General features: G+C 37.3%; 1 protein-coding gene across 46 annotated transcripts in view; it reads right to left on the bottom strand.

Annotated features, from left to right (window-relative positions):
- Window positions 1-17,344, bottom strand: part of TENM3 (teneurin transmembrane protein 3) — a 1,310,258-nt gene that overhangs the window by 326,661 nt on the left and 966,253 nt on the right. The window contains exon 1 of one of the 46 annotated variants that reach the window (XM_069013820.1): window positions 15,677-15,726. The exons of the other annotated variants lie outside the window; for them this stretch is intronic. The gene's annotated coding sequence lies outside the window, so the exon portion shown is untranslated. Of the gene's footprint in view, window positions 1-15,676; window positions 15,727-17,344 lie in introns of those variants that run through there. 46 annotated transcript variants of the gene reach the window in all.

Below are 17,344 nucleotides of genomic sequence, written 5' to 3'. Positions count from 1 at the left end.
TATTGCATTAGTTACAAATTGCACTAGGTATAGTATTTAATAGCCTCTTAATAGCAGAAGAACAAAGCAAAATTCAACTTACACATGTTAACAACTAGATTAAAAAGCTTAGGTACAATATGCAAAAATTAAGAAAATCTTCTGTCCACAAAAAAAACCTTCACAATTCTCACAACTAATCACCCATAAAACCTATTACAAACAAATACTAAGAAAAACTCAAAAAGCATAAAAGAGTGATGAAATTTCCACTTCAATGGCTGATAAAGTGAGATATGTCAGAAATCAACTGAGCTGGAAAAATGACACTTTGAAGAGGTGCTTAGGATGATCTGTAGCCATGGTGTGCCATTAGTCAAACTGATGACTCTTAATACATGGACATTTCAGGTCATCATATCCAGAAACTCACTTCTTAATATAAAAAGTCTGTCTTCCAGCATAGAGACTAGGGAGAATGCATCCCAAGTCAGCCTTCTTAAGGGGGAGTGAGAAACAGATGGCCTGTCAGACAGAAAGTTCACAAACTAAAATTTAAAAGAAGCCTCCTAAAGTCACCAACTAACCCGACATTTTAAAATCAAATTAAAAGCAAATGAACAAGAAATCCCAGCAAAAAAAACCTAACAAAAACACACACAAAAAAGAGCAACAAGGAAGACAAGTAAAAAATATTTTGTATTTTTCTGCATCAGTCAGAGGAACAGAACACTCATATCTACCATCATTACAGGATGTAATGTTAATATAAAAGTTACTTTACCTAGTCTATCTAAAAATCTTAACTACATTAGAGACAGAATAAACAACAAATAAATGTCCTCTATGTTCATTACCAGAAGTTTTCTTGCAATAAGAGTCAGGAAAATCAGCAAGATAAAAGAGTTCTGCAGCATCCTGGTCATAGAGGGTGATGTTTGTATAACAATATTGGTGCCATTACTTATAATTGAAATCCTTGGGAGCTGAGGGAAAGAACACCTCATGCTTTCCCTCATATGGGCAGAAAGAGATAATGCACCTTCTGTAATGATGGGAGTCAAGGGAGCACTTCTCTGGATTGCATTTTCCTGGGAGGGTACGAGAACCATACTGCAGCATTTGAGATGGAGCTGCAGCTATTCCTGTGTGCTGGAAGCCCTTCCACAGCAAGGCTACAAACCTGCTGAAGACAAAACTGAAAATAACCCCCAGCTGGTCACACACACATGCAGCCTGAGGCTGTGCTGGTTTCTAAGTCACCAAGCAGGTCCTGCAGAAAACCTGTAACTTGCAGGGAGGGAGGGCTGAGATCCCAGACCAGCTGGAACAGACCCTTCAGAGGAGCTCGGTAAAGGGTTACACTGACAGTTTCTGTTCCTCCTTTGGAGGAATGGTTTACAGGAACTGTCATGAACTCTGATCTTGAGCAGAAGCAACTACCTCTAATTCAGGGAATTTGTATAAAATATGTTTTACTTCAAAGGGCTGGAAGAGCTAAGTGAGAAAGGGAACATGAAGACCAAGAGTGTAATAATATGGTGTGCTCCTTTAGTAAAAAGGAGAGTGAGAATATGTGATGAAAAGACAGAGGGAAAGAAGTTAAGAGAGCAGAAATGCTGCAGTATGAAGAAAAAATGAATAACAAACAAGCTCAGAATACAAAGTAGAGAGAGAAGCAATCAGTAGCACTCATTATGGCAACACCGGGGAAGACAAGCGACAGCAAACCTAGCAAGAGAAAAGAGTTTAAGAAAAAAAACAAGTGGAGGAAGAGAACAAAGAAAACTTCAGAAGGGAAGACCTTTGTGACTCATTTACTTCAGCACAAAGTAATAAACTAGTAGAGTCAGCACTGGGCAATTCATTACTCAGCAGCAACTAAAAAGTCCTAAGTACTTCCCTCTACTCCTTTAAACTTGAAATTCATCCTTTATGCCATCATCTCCTTCCCTTCTCATCTTTCACACTCTTTTTCTATCACTGTGTTCTTACTCAACCTATCTTAATGGTATCCTAACATATGCAAGTATAATTCCTTCTTGAATCATATATCCCAAATCTACTTTTGCACCTGCTCAGAGCTCTTCCACAGAGTCCTCTTTTGTTGTGGAACAAAGCTACAGAAATCTAGGGATTTTTAAAACTAAAACAAGTGGGATGGAGAATCTGACACAAGAACAACATGTAACAAACCATGGACATCAGCTAAGGTGCTACCGTCCCTGAGTCCCCAAGCAGTGAGCACAGCACAGTCATTTCTGCATTTCTGTTTGGAGAACAAAGCTATCAGTATGTCAGCTTCACCATCTGAAAAGGCTGTCGATCACTCAACTCCCCCTTCAACAACTCAGAGCTAATTTCAAACAATTTGACAGTAGTGAGGTTTCAAAAACAATACATCTCTCAAGCCACTATAAGGGAAATGAAGTATATTATATGTGACATGCAAGAGCTGGGCATACAGTCACAAGGCTGAGCTGAAAATTTTACTGTGAAGGTGTCTGGAAATGAAAGGAGGACCTGAGGAAACTGTAACAAGGATGTCAACGAGGACACACAGGAGAGGGAAGAAAAAAAATAGCTAAGTTTAGGTGCTGAAGCTATTGCTGTGGTTGCATGACATAGGATACACATGCAGCATCAGCTTTGGTTCCCAAGTACAGCTTCTCATAGTGAAAACTGAAATTCCACATAAACAGGAGATATTCACAAGATTTTTCTTTTCCTTGATCTGACAGGTAACCAGATTTTTCAGTCCCAGCCACATTATAATTAGGATACTGTTGCAGCCTGGTAACCTGGAGAATTATTTAGTGACTCATCCCTGTAAAGAATGACTAGTAAGATTTTTAAGGCATACTGACAACTGTTTTAATGCTCAAGAACTCTGTTTTGTTCAAAGTTATCCCCTTGCCCCCCCCCACTTTCTCAAATAGCAACAAATCAAAACCACACAGATACAAACAAGAAAAGTACCAAACATAATGAAAAATCCCCACAGAAATGAGTACTCTATATTCATACTGTCACAACATTCACTTACTACTCCTAACATAGTAGTGTAAAAAATTATTTACAAATGCCACTGTAAGATGTTGTAAAGCACTGTTTAACTTGATTATGTTTCATTAGCAATCCCTACTACTGTATTTAACTATCCCATCTATTCAGATGGTATCAGCTGTCCTGTGTTCCTCTATACTCCCCAGGTTCCTGCTTCCCTCTCTGCACAAGCTGTGTCCTCTTGTCACAACCTCTAATTGTCTCTTCTTCAGCACAATCCAACATCAGCAGACAGTAAAGGCTGGAGGTTGTTTGCCCTGCTGGATCACTTCCTTTTTGTAATCCCTGTTCTAACTCTCTTTCAAAGCATCCCTTTCATTGCTTCAGATTTTTAGCCTTACCTTAAAGGTCATACAAAAACTTTTTGTCCTGTAATCACCCCATTCCACTCTTACCTCCCAGGTTTTGTCTCCAGTTTCAACAGAACTAAGACTTTGATTAGGGCAAACAAAAGAATAATGCATTTTTAAAATAAGTTCTTTGGCTAACTATGTGAGACACAAAATTTCCCACAGTAATTAGCAATTGTGTTTAAAGGAGTACACTGCTCTCTGAAAGTGTCCACACAGCCTGCTCTGGCATGACCTTACCTGAGTACTAACCAAGATCCTCTCTTGTAACTACTTAAAGAACAATTAACCCTTAATAATTCAAAGCCTCCTTCAGGAAGCTGAGGAAGTAGAACAAAGAACTATGTCCTGCTGCCCCTCCTCTTCCCCTGGTGTGTGTTACCTGTAGATAAGGCATCTGACTGTGGGGATGCAGCTGACTTGCTGCTGGAGAGCCCAGTGACAGCACCTGGAACTCACACAGCAGAGAACCAAGTCTCAACTTTAAAATACGCTTCATTGCCAAATGATTCCAGTTTTGCAAAATAAGCACAAGCTTCTACAGGAAGTATTGAGCAGCTTCATATTATGCTTTTGGAGGAAGTTGCTTCCTTAAATCCTTTGAATTACCACTTCATATAATACTCAATTTCTCAGTACACTCATTGATTAAAAATCCTTCTAATTAAAGTAACAATTTACTTCAGGAACAGATCTGAAGATGACCTTCAAAGGATGGGCTATTTCTATTGTTAAGAACATAAATGAAAATTTGGTCTCCAAACACATGGACAATTAACTGTAACTGAATAATGAAAATATTTCCCAATTATCAACGAAATCCTTTTAGATCCAATATGAGTTTGTAGAGCAGATCCACAGCTCAGTCACACCAGAACTAAACAATATGTATTTCTTATCAAGTAAGTTTAGTAAGCAGAGGTGCAAGACAAAGCCGGGAATACTGGAGGCTTCCCCTCATTTACAGGACACAGAAGGCACAAGCAGAAGAAGAGAATCTTTCCCATGGTGACAGTCAAGATGTGCAGACAAGTCCATATGGATTACATGGGTGGATGAGCAGGTAGTTTAATTTCTATCCTGTTTCGAATATTTCCAATTCCTTTTTAATATGAAACAGAGAGTGAAACATTCAGTTTTTGTACGGCCTTATACCTAATATGAAACTATTTGGGATTTTCTTACTCTGTATTTAAGAGCAAAAATATCAGTTCCAGTATAGGCACTTCCAAGCATTAACTTTTTGTTGAATTGTCTAGATACTTGAGATAGTTTTGTGGGAACAGAAAGAGGGCATGAGATGCATAACAAGGTCGGGTCTAGAAATTTCTTGACCTATACAATCAAGTAGAGGGGCTCATGTCCCTCCTAAAGTAAAAAAGTCTAGAATAGTAGGAAATCTAAGGTAAAGTTCTTTAACTACATTAGCTATGTCCAGAAGCATTTAGAAAACCTTTAGAAAAAAATTGATCCTGAGGGGTGGGCCAGGACTCAAGAAATGCAGGCATTAGAAAAAGAAGGAAACCCCTTATACTTGTACCTGAACTTGATGGCATCAAAATCTTGTCTGTGTATTTGCACAGCTCAAGAACACGCTTAAAAATGCTCAGTACTAAGAGATCTGGTCTGTACTGAAAAGTTCTGGCAGCACAGTTGAATTTACTAGAAGTCATAGCTTAAGCTAGCAAAATCTATTGTGCAGATGCAGCGACACTGACAGAAGAGTGCACTCTCAAAACCACTGATAAAGATAAGCTCTGAGACTGGAGCCATTCTGATTAATATCATAGGCTCTTAACGCACCCAGGTGAAAGGATGAGCACACCCAGCAGGGTGACTGAAGGGGTTCAGACTGCTCAGCTATCATTTCTGGACATACTCATCTTCTGGGGAGGGCTCATTCAGCTGGTAACAATGAATGTGCTACTCCACACCTTCGATTCATACCCAGACTGCCTGGTAGTGCTGCACAGAGCTGCTGGGTAGGATTAATAATACGATTTTTGTGTGTAAGTTAATTGAGGCTTCCAAGAAGCAGGCTTCAGAAAGAAAAAGATTTAACATAGGTTATTTGCTGGTATTGGGAGAGTTTATCTTTCATATGGGGGAACAGGAGAGATAAAGGAAATCTTAATATTCCTTTTTGTCAGTTTGGGTCTCCAAATAACTGAATAGAAGTATATGAAATCTAAGAACTCTTACACACACTCAGCGAGAAGTGCAAACAAAACCCAGAAAAAAGACCACAGCTGTAACAGAGAAAGAAAGACTTGTACAGAGTTTGAAGTATACTGACGGAGACTAGAGCAAAGATGGTAAAAGAGAGATTGGAAAGGTAAAGAGACATTTTATAGCTCTATGGAATGATTAGACAAATACCCATCAGATCTTTAACCATTTGCAGCTCTTACTTTCTTAACACTTAAAAAGCTTTATTGAACATTACAAAGCTAGTGAAATGTATATGTGCACATATATGTATATATAAAAATAGATGTTATATATATATGAATAAAAACCACCAATGAAAGACATGCTATGGGGAGAATAGTAGTAGTAGTAGTAGTAGTATTCTTCTCCTAAATCTAAAGTAACAAAACCCACTATTTAGCTAACCTAAGTCAAGACAGCTTGGGAAATGTATGTAACTTAACTAACTCCCATTTGCCTTCAGCAACTGTATATTCCAAAGCACCTAGATGCTGATAACTTGTCTCTTCACAAACTTATGGTAAAAGTGACCAAACCAAGACCACCAGGGAGTATTGGAGGAAGGGACGAGACAGGAATGTTCTTATACCTATGTAAGTTTTTCAATGGTCTCTCTTCTGTCTCCCCTGAAGAATAACAAGAGATGCTCCCCATCAAGAAAATCATAGGTAGAAGTTTTTAAATTTAGGTTACAAAGCCACTAGTAAAATGTGCAAAATACTATTGAGGAGACAAATTCTATGCTGGTTTTGGACTTTGAAGCTAGAAAAACATAAAAGTAATTGCCTCCAAATTCCTTTTATCTATTTTGTAAACTTAAATGAAATTTATTATGGAAACAAAACCAGCATCACTAAAAACAGTGAAATGTTAATAACTATTGCTCTGTATTCCTTACCTGTTATTCTCTCAGGGCTATGTTTCTCTATACCTAAGGGAGAAATTAGTAGCTTTTGGCACAGGTGCCAGATTTATCAGGGGCTGCTGCCTGAGAAATACTATCAGCAAGCCAAAAACCTTGGTGTGAGTCTGCATCTTCCATCTCCTATTTAAAGCATTAATTTACTTTCACAAAAACATGGTATGAACAGCAAAACCACTATGGGCTGGTATATGACTGATTTAAGAGCACTCACTGTCCTGCAGAATTGTTAGAGATCGTGCCACAGTGATTCAGTAAACAGCTACAGTATAAGAAACTAATGAAGTAGTACCTTACCTCACCTCAGGATATCAGTCCTGAATGCCTGCACAGACCACTTCAGTCTGTGCCATGCTTGAGACAGGACACAACAACAGTTTCCTTAGAAAGCAGTCTGTCAGTCTCAATTTCTGAATTCAATTGAATTTCTGAATGCCTTATATATAAATCATGAAGCAGTTTGGCTTCATCAAACGAAACATAGTTCAGAGTCACAAAGTACCATTTGCCAGAATCCTGGTGATAAAATTCTAGAATCTGGGTCTTCATGCAACCACAGGAAAAAAAAAGACTTGGGAATCTTTTGAAGGAGTCTGTGTTCTCCTACAGGCTGATGAAGAGGCAAACTGGATTTGGCAGATGTTTATAAGAAATTCAGTTTAAAACTTACTTAAAATAAATCAAATAAGCAAGAAAAGCTGTTCTTTTTAAAAAGCAAAATGAAGAACAATAGCAACTGTAATAGCCATCCCTTCTCTCCCCCTTCCAGATGCTCTCCTTCAAACACTCGTTCAAGATGACCAACCCTGTGTTTGGGCACTCTGCAGCCTAACGGGCCTGAGCATCCTCGGGATAATCCCACCCCTCTCCTGCTGAAGCTGGGCCTTGGTGCAGCACACAGGATGGTTGTGAGGTCGGGAGAGCCTCACAACGGAAGGGTCTGATAAGGTTTTGAGAAAACAGGCAGTACAGCATTAGCTTATTGCTTGTATCTTCTCTGCTTTAGCACTAAAAAAAAAAAAAAAAAGACCTTTTTAGCCAGATTTTAATAAGTTTCTGACCTACAGCTATGATTTCAGTCAGTCTGTTTAGAGTGCATTTGGTAGCATCGACTGACACAGTTCCCTCAGACAGAAAATACAAGACAGATGCTCATGATTTCAGAAAGCTGTAATCTAATTTTATTTCTATATATGAAGTAGCATAGCAAATAGGATTCTTGTCAATGCTGGTGAAAGGCCAGAGGCTTCACACTGACTGGACAGCACAGGGCCTCAAGAGCTGTCTGGGCTTGTCTTCACCTGTCTGGTTTTAACAGTTGCCAGGTGGCTGAGTAATTATTGCCTGGCCTGACCCCAAAAACACAGAGGGAATGTCTGACACCCTATGGTAGTCACTGGGTGACAAGGAGAACCCTTTGTGTCACCTGAGGCTGGGGAAGGCTTTGAAGCACCCCTTAGATTGGACTGATGCAAATAAAGCAGGCATATGCTATATATGCTATATAGCATATAAAAACAGCCCTATGTAGACCAGGATCAAGTAAGATGCCAGATCCACTGTGAACACTGTGCTCTCCACAGTGGAAGGCACAGAATGCTGGTGACTTCATGGAAACACCTCCCCACCTGCCATTTTATTTCCACCCTCACAACCCAGAGGAACAATTAAACAACAATTAAAAAATGGCAGGCACTTGGAAGTTCCATTTAACAATATTAAGTGTATTATTAGAGATGCTTATATGCTTTTTGGCATTCTATGGAGTGTAACACTGTTAAAACATTAACTGGACCACTAGGAAAGTCTTAGTTCATTATCTATGGCATGTGTCCTTTTAAGTTAAGAAGATTCAGAATGGGTCGACAAAGCGCACCTTCCCATCTGCAAGGAACAGTTTTTAAAAGCAAAGAGAGAACTGTAAAAGCTTTGGAAGATTTTAAAAAACTGGGTTTCCTGAAAGCTGTAGACATTAACTCTCCAGTTGCTTTGCACTGCTTTTCCCCTGCTTTTTCTATATGCAAAACCTTTGTCTTTGGTAACACGCAGTAGAGAGTAACGATGCTAATGGATGCAGCCACACAAGCTCTCATTTGGGCAATAGCATCCGACTGATGAGTGTTTGTCATAGGACACTAATGACATGCTAAACCATGGCAGAATGATTACACACTGTATCCAAGTTCCTACTTTCCAGATTTATAATAATAAACATCAACAGGTTTCAGAATTTTAAAAGGAAAAGAAACTTTAGAGAACATGGTATTAAATGTGACCTGCTGAAACAAAAGAATTTTAAAGACTCTACCACTGGAAGCCAACAATTTTGAGGAAACTATAAGCAGTCTGTATTTTAAGTAGGCAAAACTATTAATGACAGCAAGAAAAGCCTTACCTTCCACCATGTATCAGTTATAACCAAGATGGTCTTACTATCTTCGTTTCAAGTTCATTTTGCTATTATAGACATTAATTTATTTGTTTAGATAAATAGGTAATTTATAAATAGGTGTATTATAAATAGGTAATTTATCTAGTACTTACATTAGGGGTTAAAAGGTCTGCTTTATTACTAACACAACTCATTGGGATTACCCACTGAAACAGCAAACTCTTTTCACAGACTTTTTTTTTCTATTACTGCTTAAGACCTGTGATTAATATTAACCTTTATTTCAACACAGATTCTTATAAAATTAAGAAGAAAAGATTCTCTTTCTTGATTCTTTGGAAGAAGCTGCCCTTGCTCCCACAGATCTAAAATACCCAAATTCCCAGAGACTGTTTTGTGAAATGAATCCTTTGATGAGCTTCAGAATCAGGCATTTTAACAAAATACTCAACCCCTGTCTCGATAGTCTGCTGCTGCCACCATTGCTAATGATTTTAAGCTTCCAGTACTGTGAATAATTCAGAAACTCATTTGTTCCTTTCAGTGTAAAGACGATGTTGAGAGAAAAAGGTCACTATTTTTCCTCTTCCAACCACTGACTTATCTATCCCCACACTGGTCTGATCGCATGACACACCTAGTGTTTGACATGCATCCTGACAGCTTCTTAGCAGCAGTTAGTCTGTTTAGCTTAGACTCCAGAAATAATAGGAGCACAAAGGACTGACAAGTTTCAGCAGTTATGCACACAGTAACAGCACTCATGTTTGCAGGAGCTATTTCAGATACTTGATGTACAGTAGGCCCAGTGTTTAATTATAAAATAGACAGATGCCAGCATATATATTGCAACTGGGCAATCTGGTACTGATGCACAGAAGCAGTGGTACTTGATAAACGTTTCTTAAACATAAATATGAACAGTGGAATCACCTGTTTCCCGAAGACTAACACTTGAGAACACACTGCTCCAAGCCTTTTTTGAAACAGCTGTAAATTCAGTGCTATTTCCTCTTTAATCTTGTGATTAACAAGGACATGGAAGGCTGTCAATATATACACATACAATATTTGAAAATTATATCTGTCAGAGCAAGACAGACTCATGCAACGTAGTATTTAAGGGATTAATTACTGTTTACTTGAAACTTCTCCTCCCTTCACTAAATTTTTTTTTTTTTTCAAAACAAGCTTATCTTAAATACAGATGTAAAGGATTTGTATTATACTGAATACTTCATCTTTCAAAGAAGATGAGTTAAAACTCTGATATTGTATTGAAAGCATCCACATGCACTGACCCACAAGTTTGTGTTTAACCATGAGAAAAGCTAGAGTATTCTCTGACGGTAAGCATTTTTACCCATCTATTTAATTCTTTTCTTCCTCTGGCTGAAATCAACTCAATTGTCAAGGAAGATGACCACCTAAAGGCAAATGAAAGATTATGACCCTCTCCCTCTTAAATAAAAAGTAAAACCTATAAAAACCCCAAACCCTCTCTGCAGGGAAAAAACTAAACCTCTCCCCAATCCTTAGTGTTCAAATAAGGTCTAGCAGGTTGTGGTTTGTTACCTGACATCTTTCGCCCATTTGCTTCTCCCTCACCAAACAACTTCAGATACATCACAATGTCAAATTTAGTCTCCCGGTTTTGCTGAAGGACTTTGCAATGTCTTCATTATTGAGATCAATGAACTCCTCTCTCAGGCTTCAGCAGAATGAAGAACAGCACTCTATCCTGACGACGGTAACCTTTGTCCCAAGTGTCCTTCTCTCAGAACCACCTCCCTAAACATGGCTAAAAATTATCAATTTCACAAAAATTAAAAACCAACAAACAAACCCCTGTGTTTGCACTTATAAATTTTTGTTTTAATACTTTCTTGAGAGAAAATACCACAAATATATATTTGTCATAAGCAGGACAAAGCTTCTGTTTCTAATTTAAAAGCTCCCTATATATCCCAAGCCTATACAGACTATCAGAAGCATGCCAAAGAGTCAAAAGTGGTTATAAACTTCCCACCTTTCAAATGCTGCATGTCTGCTATCTCCCATTGCACATCTTGTGCAAAACTGGGTAATCCACAGTCATAGTGCAGTTCTTGATCATTTTTGCATGATCATCTCAGCATCTCTCAAAAAAAGATTACTTTATTACCATGTGTAGTTTTGGATTATGTCAGGTACTAAAAGGTTCTAATAAACATGCAAGGTCCTTTGCACAACTCCAGGAAAACAAGATATTCTTTTTTGTCTGCTAAAGAGAGCAATTCAAGTACCTGTTCTGTTCTTTTGGTAGAATTTACATACCATTTATTCTAAATGATATAGCAATTTTAAGAAAAGGACTTTTTTTCCCCTTCAGACAGGTTATGCTGCCTGTACATTCCACATACAGAGGGAATACTGGGGACTGCTGGGCTGCTCTCCTACCAATTAACAGAGCAGCTACTTAAGTTGCAAATGGGAATGAGCTGCTGTTCATGAAAGGCAGCTGCAGGCTCTCCTTAGCCACACGATCCATAGAAGCATAGAATCATTTAGGTTGGAGAAAACCTCTAAGATCATTGAGTCCAATAGCTAAACTACTGTCAAGTCCACAATAAAAACGTGTCCCCAAGTACCATATCTACACTCTTAAATACCTCCAGGGATGGTGACTCAACCTTTCCCCTGAGCAGCCTCTTCCAGCTCTTGACAACCCTTTTGGTGAAGAAATTTGTCCTAATAACCAATCTAAACACTCCCTCCCCCCAACACAGCTTGAGACTTGAGGCTGTTGCTTCTCATCTTCAACAAATACTTCAGCCTCAGAAGCCAGCCTGACTCTTCAGGACAAAATACCTCCCCGAAGGCTGTGACAGAGTAAGATGACCAGCATACAGGAGACATATCTAGAAATTTATACCACAAGTTCAGCAAATTACTGCAGCTATTTAGCTTTTATAAACTAGAGACAATAAAAAGCGTGATATAGAGCTCAATACAGACTATATTCAACTGATCAATAGGCACAGCAACTCCCATTTAGACCAAGAATTTTCACTAAGAAATTGAAATAACTCTCTTATTCCAATGTTTTGTCTCAAGGCAATAACAGCCAATAATATCACTGTGCTCTGTAAAATTGCTGATGATTTTCCATGTTGGAAAGGGAGTTAAAAGTTTGGGTTTCTTACACTTCTGCTGGTAAAGAGTATAAGAAAATTGAGCAGCAGAACAAAAGAGACATTTCATTCAAGGCAACTAATGCAAATTAATTTATACCATTAGGTTTAACTGTCCAGTTCAGAACCCTGTCCTCTGAGCTGCTGGGATGAACACAGATAACCAGTGCCCATGAACATGGATTTTTTTGCTGGAATTGCTTACCAGCAGTAATATTCGAGGCCTACCATACTGAAAGGGAAAGCAAACAAAAATGGAGAGCTAATAATTTATCATCAGCTGTAAACAAGAAATACCATCTGGTATAATGATGGCCATGTACAATTCATTTATTGTGTTATATGCTTCACAGCAAGTACCAATGCAAATTATACTAAGAACAAAAATCAATTAAATATATCTAAATTGTTGTTAAAACACAGCCAGTGCGTACAACAGAAACATTCATGTAAGACACTAAAAATTGCAATATATTTTTTAGTTTTTTGTATTTAAATTATTGCCTGATTGCAAGAAACATCTAGGAAATATACACAATGGTCTGTAACAAATCAAACCAATTAAAGCATCTCAGTTTAAGGTTCACTCCTTAGTTTGAAAGTAACATGAAAACACTGATGAATGATGGAGAATACCTACATGAAAGATTTGCATTTTTACTTGCTTTAAAGTTTGTAAGTTCTGTGAATGCATTATCAACATAAAGTCTTAAAAATATATTAGTATTTGTTATTTATGAGATTCCCATTGTCCCCTCCTAATATGTTCCTACTGTGAATTGTGTGTTGAAAACCAGAAGAATTTCCACAAATTAATTGCTTGCCTCTTTCTCCTAAGATCATTAAACATTACTGGTAGCAGTAAAAAACACTGTTCATTAATTTTTATTGGAGGGTGGAGGAGGGAGGAAGAGGGCACTATGGCCCAAACTCAGAGGAAAACAAGCATTAAATAAAAAATGATAACAAATGGATTTTTTGGAGTGTGTACACAGCCATATGCCACTAAACCTGCTAACACTTACATATATGCTTAATCTTACTACTTTGAAGGGTCTAATGTCTGGAACAAAATTACACATACATTTTTCAAGGTCACACACGTGAGTTAGCCTATCACTATGAAAAATTTGTTTTTCTTGTTGAATGATTTACATTCCAGTATTCCAATTTTAAATAAGCTTTGACAACTAACCTTAGAGTGATTAGTCAGAATCTCAGAATTTGTGATGAGTATTAAAAAAACCCACTGTTTGTAACATACTGTATGGAAACTATCTATAATTACCATAGCTGTTTCTTTCATTTTAATTGTCTCTTATAATAATTTACAATCCACACGCAACTGTGCGTTCTCTGCAAAAAAAGTCTTGAGGAGGATTGTAGGAATATGCCCAACCCCCTTAGTAATTTTATATCTAGGTGCTCAGGTTCATAAGGTGTTTCTCCAGAGTTTTCCAAATACACTTATTCACGACAACAAAGCAAACCGAGTAGACAACACAGATTAGGATTTATGGCAACTTTTTTTTTTAAGAAGTTCTATTACAAACTGCATAAAGAACACATAATAGCAAGCTTATTTCACATAAAAAATACTTGTCAGTGAAGCTCCACCGGTGCACAATGCTTTGAAACCCATGTTTCAAACAGAGAGAACAATCACAAATCACAGCCTTCACTAAAAGATGCAACATGTAAAGTATGACTTGAAGTACTCTCTTGGGCAACGTAAACTATTTAAATACATAAAAATTTACCTTTATGTGCCAAAAGAAGCCTTTCGCTTCCTGACTTGGAATCTTTACCAATTTATATACCATCTTCACTGATTTTTCTCCCAGCAGGAGCCAGCAGCAGCCAGCAGCAGCTGCTGGAGGAAGCAAAGAGTTTCCCTCCCTTCCTCCATAGCAAGGTCAAGGAAAGCATAGGTCAAGGTTTGCTACAACCCAGAAGCCCCAAAGCCAAGCTCACAGCAAGGGGGCTGCAAGCACTCTCTACAGCTCTTCCCACTCCATGTACTCTCCAGGTTTCTCTACTAACTACTGAATTTAATTCAGGTAAAAAGCACAAAGGTTTCAGGCATACATTACAGACACAGAACCGAACGGATGTGTTGAGAAGCTGTCTTCTGTGTAAGGGTTGCTGAATTCAATATCCCTCACTACTTCCTGTATAAAGCTTGCTCAGTTTACAGAAATGCATGCCTTCTCATTACTGACCTCCAAACCTTCCCTTTCCCTGCAAGGTAAATGATCTGAATGATCCCATTTTGATCAGAATCTGAGAAGAGTAACACCATGGGTATAGCTACCGTGTCTCATCTTGGGGGGAAGAGGTGACTTTTAAGGTTTTCAACCGGCTTGTTGAAAATAAAGTTGAAGGCCAGACCAGTTACCTGGTCCTGAGTATTCTGGGTAACTTAAAAAATGTAAAACTTTATTCCTTCATTCAGAATGCTGTGATCAGCAAAACATCAAATATTTTACAATGTTTATCTCACAAATATTTTACAAAGATCTTCTCAGATAATAATATTACCCTTAGAAAAATCTACTTCCTCCTTACACACAGCAAGATTCCTTAAAAAAAAAACAAAACCAAACCACAAACAGGAACAATAACATAATTGAAAGGAGGTGCAGGAATTTTTTCATGACTAATTATTTTCTAACCCCTCCAAACTGAAAACTAATTGCAAATATTAGGAAGCCATAAGAATGTAAATACAATAAAGCACAAGCATAGAGACCAACTAATGGGAAAATCTGAATTCATCCCATGAAAGGATATTTTTTTTTCCATTGACCCAAAAATGATAACATTTGAGAATAATGTTCTGGAGACTTCTATCAGACAAAAGTCCTTAGAGACAAGATGTTCAGATCTAAGACTCCAAAGTAGCTCTGTAGCTCCTTGAATTACAATGATCAAAATCAGATTTTTAAGAAGTAGCAGTAGTAGTCAAGAAATGATAAAAGTAGGCTTTTTTTATCCATACACATGCAAGAAATACATATAATACTCCACTGATGCAGTGGAGAATAGTCAAACTTCTGGTTTTACACGTTCTCTCTCTTCTAGATCTTTCAAATTTCTAGAACTTTTTTTTTACAGAAGTTAAAGGAACATGACAAAGGAGACATTTGATAAAGTTTCTTCAAAGATAGGCTCTAAAAATCTAAGTTGCTGTGGTGGAATGGGAGAAATATTCTCAGAGAGAAACCAACAGACAGATGATAGCCAAATAGGGTACAAATCAATGTTTTCTCTATGGAGAAAGGTCCCACAGAGTTGTGCTGGAAAACACCAGCCTGAGACTGAAGATGTAACTATTCAGTGTATGGTACAACTAAAGAAATAGCGATTTCTTCATACCTTTTCACATTTGAGTACAGAAGGAAGCAGGATAGTAAACTAGCTGAATGCTTGGCCTAAGCAGTACCTTTGTTCTTATGCTTTTATAGTAGCACAAGCTACAGCAGTTCTGAACTCAAACTACCAAGAGGCCACTGCCAAATGTGGGCCCCGTTTCCCCTCTACCCAACCCACACATTTGTAGTGCTTTACCCAGCAGCTGTACCTCGGTATGAGAGAGAGAATCAGCCAACTGATTTTGCTGGGTTTGTCCTTCATGAGTCCACAGAAGCAATATATGTCGGGGAAAAAAAACCAGTTTCACATGTCCACTAAGAATAAGATTCTGTCCTATGGAGAGTTCCAAGATATGCAAGCAGTGAGCTGGTGGTTGGGAAAAAAACAGTTGAAAAATGGAAAATTTCATTAACTTGACCTTATTGTAAGGAGATTATAAACATATTTTTTGCAAGCTCCTCAACTCACATAGGTTTCACAGTGGGTCACTGAGCTGAAGCATTTCTCCATGCTGAATACCAGAAATGGTGTGAGGAGTGAGAGAAATGGCACAGCTCACGGAAGGGTCTCTTTTGGTGGTGACAAGTTATTTAGTTTGGTTCTATTCTCTTACACACCAGTAAATATAAAAGAAAGAACATGGTTAAATATTCTATTAAAATTATTCATAATAGTTACAAACCACTAATGTTTCTATATAAAGTCAGGAAAATTAATGAAGACTAGGATATAACTGAAAAAAATTTGAAAACCTGTAGGTAAATGAAGATTATTCACCTGCAGAAAGTATTTTGTTTAGCTTTGAAAGCATATTTATCTAACACACATATTTATCTAACAATTGTTGCCGGTTTACAATTGTGTACTGCTCATTATTTGAGACATACAAAATAAAAATAGGCATCATATCCACTGAAAAAATATTTCTATCTCCACACTTACAAAGTCTGCTGCTTGTAAATTCTTTATAATAGCTGACTCTTCAAATCTAATTTTTTGTTTCAAATATTGTATATTTATCAAATCTTATGCTCACAAATATTGTTCTAAAGAAATCACTTTCATATTAAACATTTTTATTTACAGCAACTTCTGTAAAGCAGAGAATTTTACAATGAATGTATTGATTCTGAGATAATAATAAATGGAAGCTGTGTTATTTACGTAGATTTTCCTCAGAAATACAATCAAGTGATAAAGTAGTTTTGTGATTTGTAAAGGTCATGTGTTGGCAGACCAAATAAATCCTAATTTTGAAAATGGTGTAAGATTAAAAAGAAAAAATTCAATTTCTAAGTGCTGGGTTCTTAATACCTAGCTTGAAAGAGCCAATCATAACTGTAGCTCTAATTAAGATATTTTGATGAATTCACTGTATTAATGCCTACTTCTAAGATAGAAAACTGTGTTGTGAACTGTTTGCAGCAATGTTATCTTTCTACTCAGATATATTCTGTCTCCACATCTATCCTAGTTCCAGTATTTTTTCCAGCATTGTATTATTTTTACTACTAATAGAAAAACTGCATACATTAAAAGAAAATTAAATCAAAAATTAAACAGTTGCAAAAATCTCTTTGCATTTGGAGTAAATCTATTTAACAATATTCTGCATAGTGCATCTTGAGCTTAAAGAGTTTAAAAAACAAATCTTGAAGCTTAAAAGAAAAATTCAGTACAAGATAAACAAAGGATAGAGGACTAGCCTATCTCATTTCACCTGCCTAAATATGTTTCAAAGAGAAATGTCATTGAAATGGATAAACAAAAGACTATGGTTTAAGAGAAATATATATGTTCTGTCCCTTTAAAATGAATAATTCTTAGCTTTTTTTTTTGTGGAGGGGAGTAAGTAGAATTCTCCCAGCATTAAAAG

The sequence above is a fragment of the Aphelocoma coerulescens genome, chromosome 4 (genome assembly GCF_041296385.1).
Source record: "Aphelocoma coerulescens isolate FSJ_1873_10779 chromosome 4, UR_Acoe_1.0, whole genome shotgun sequence".
Classification (NCBI taxonomy): Eukaryota; Metazoa; Chordata; class Aves; order Passeriformes; family Corvidae; genus Aphelocoma; species Aphelocoma coerulescens.
This window is presented reverse-complemented; position numbering and strand designations above follow the sequence as displayed.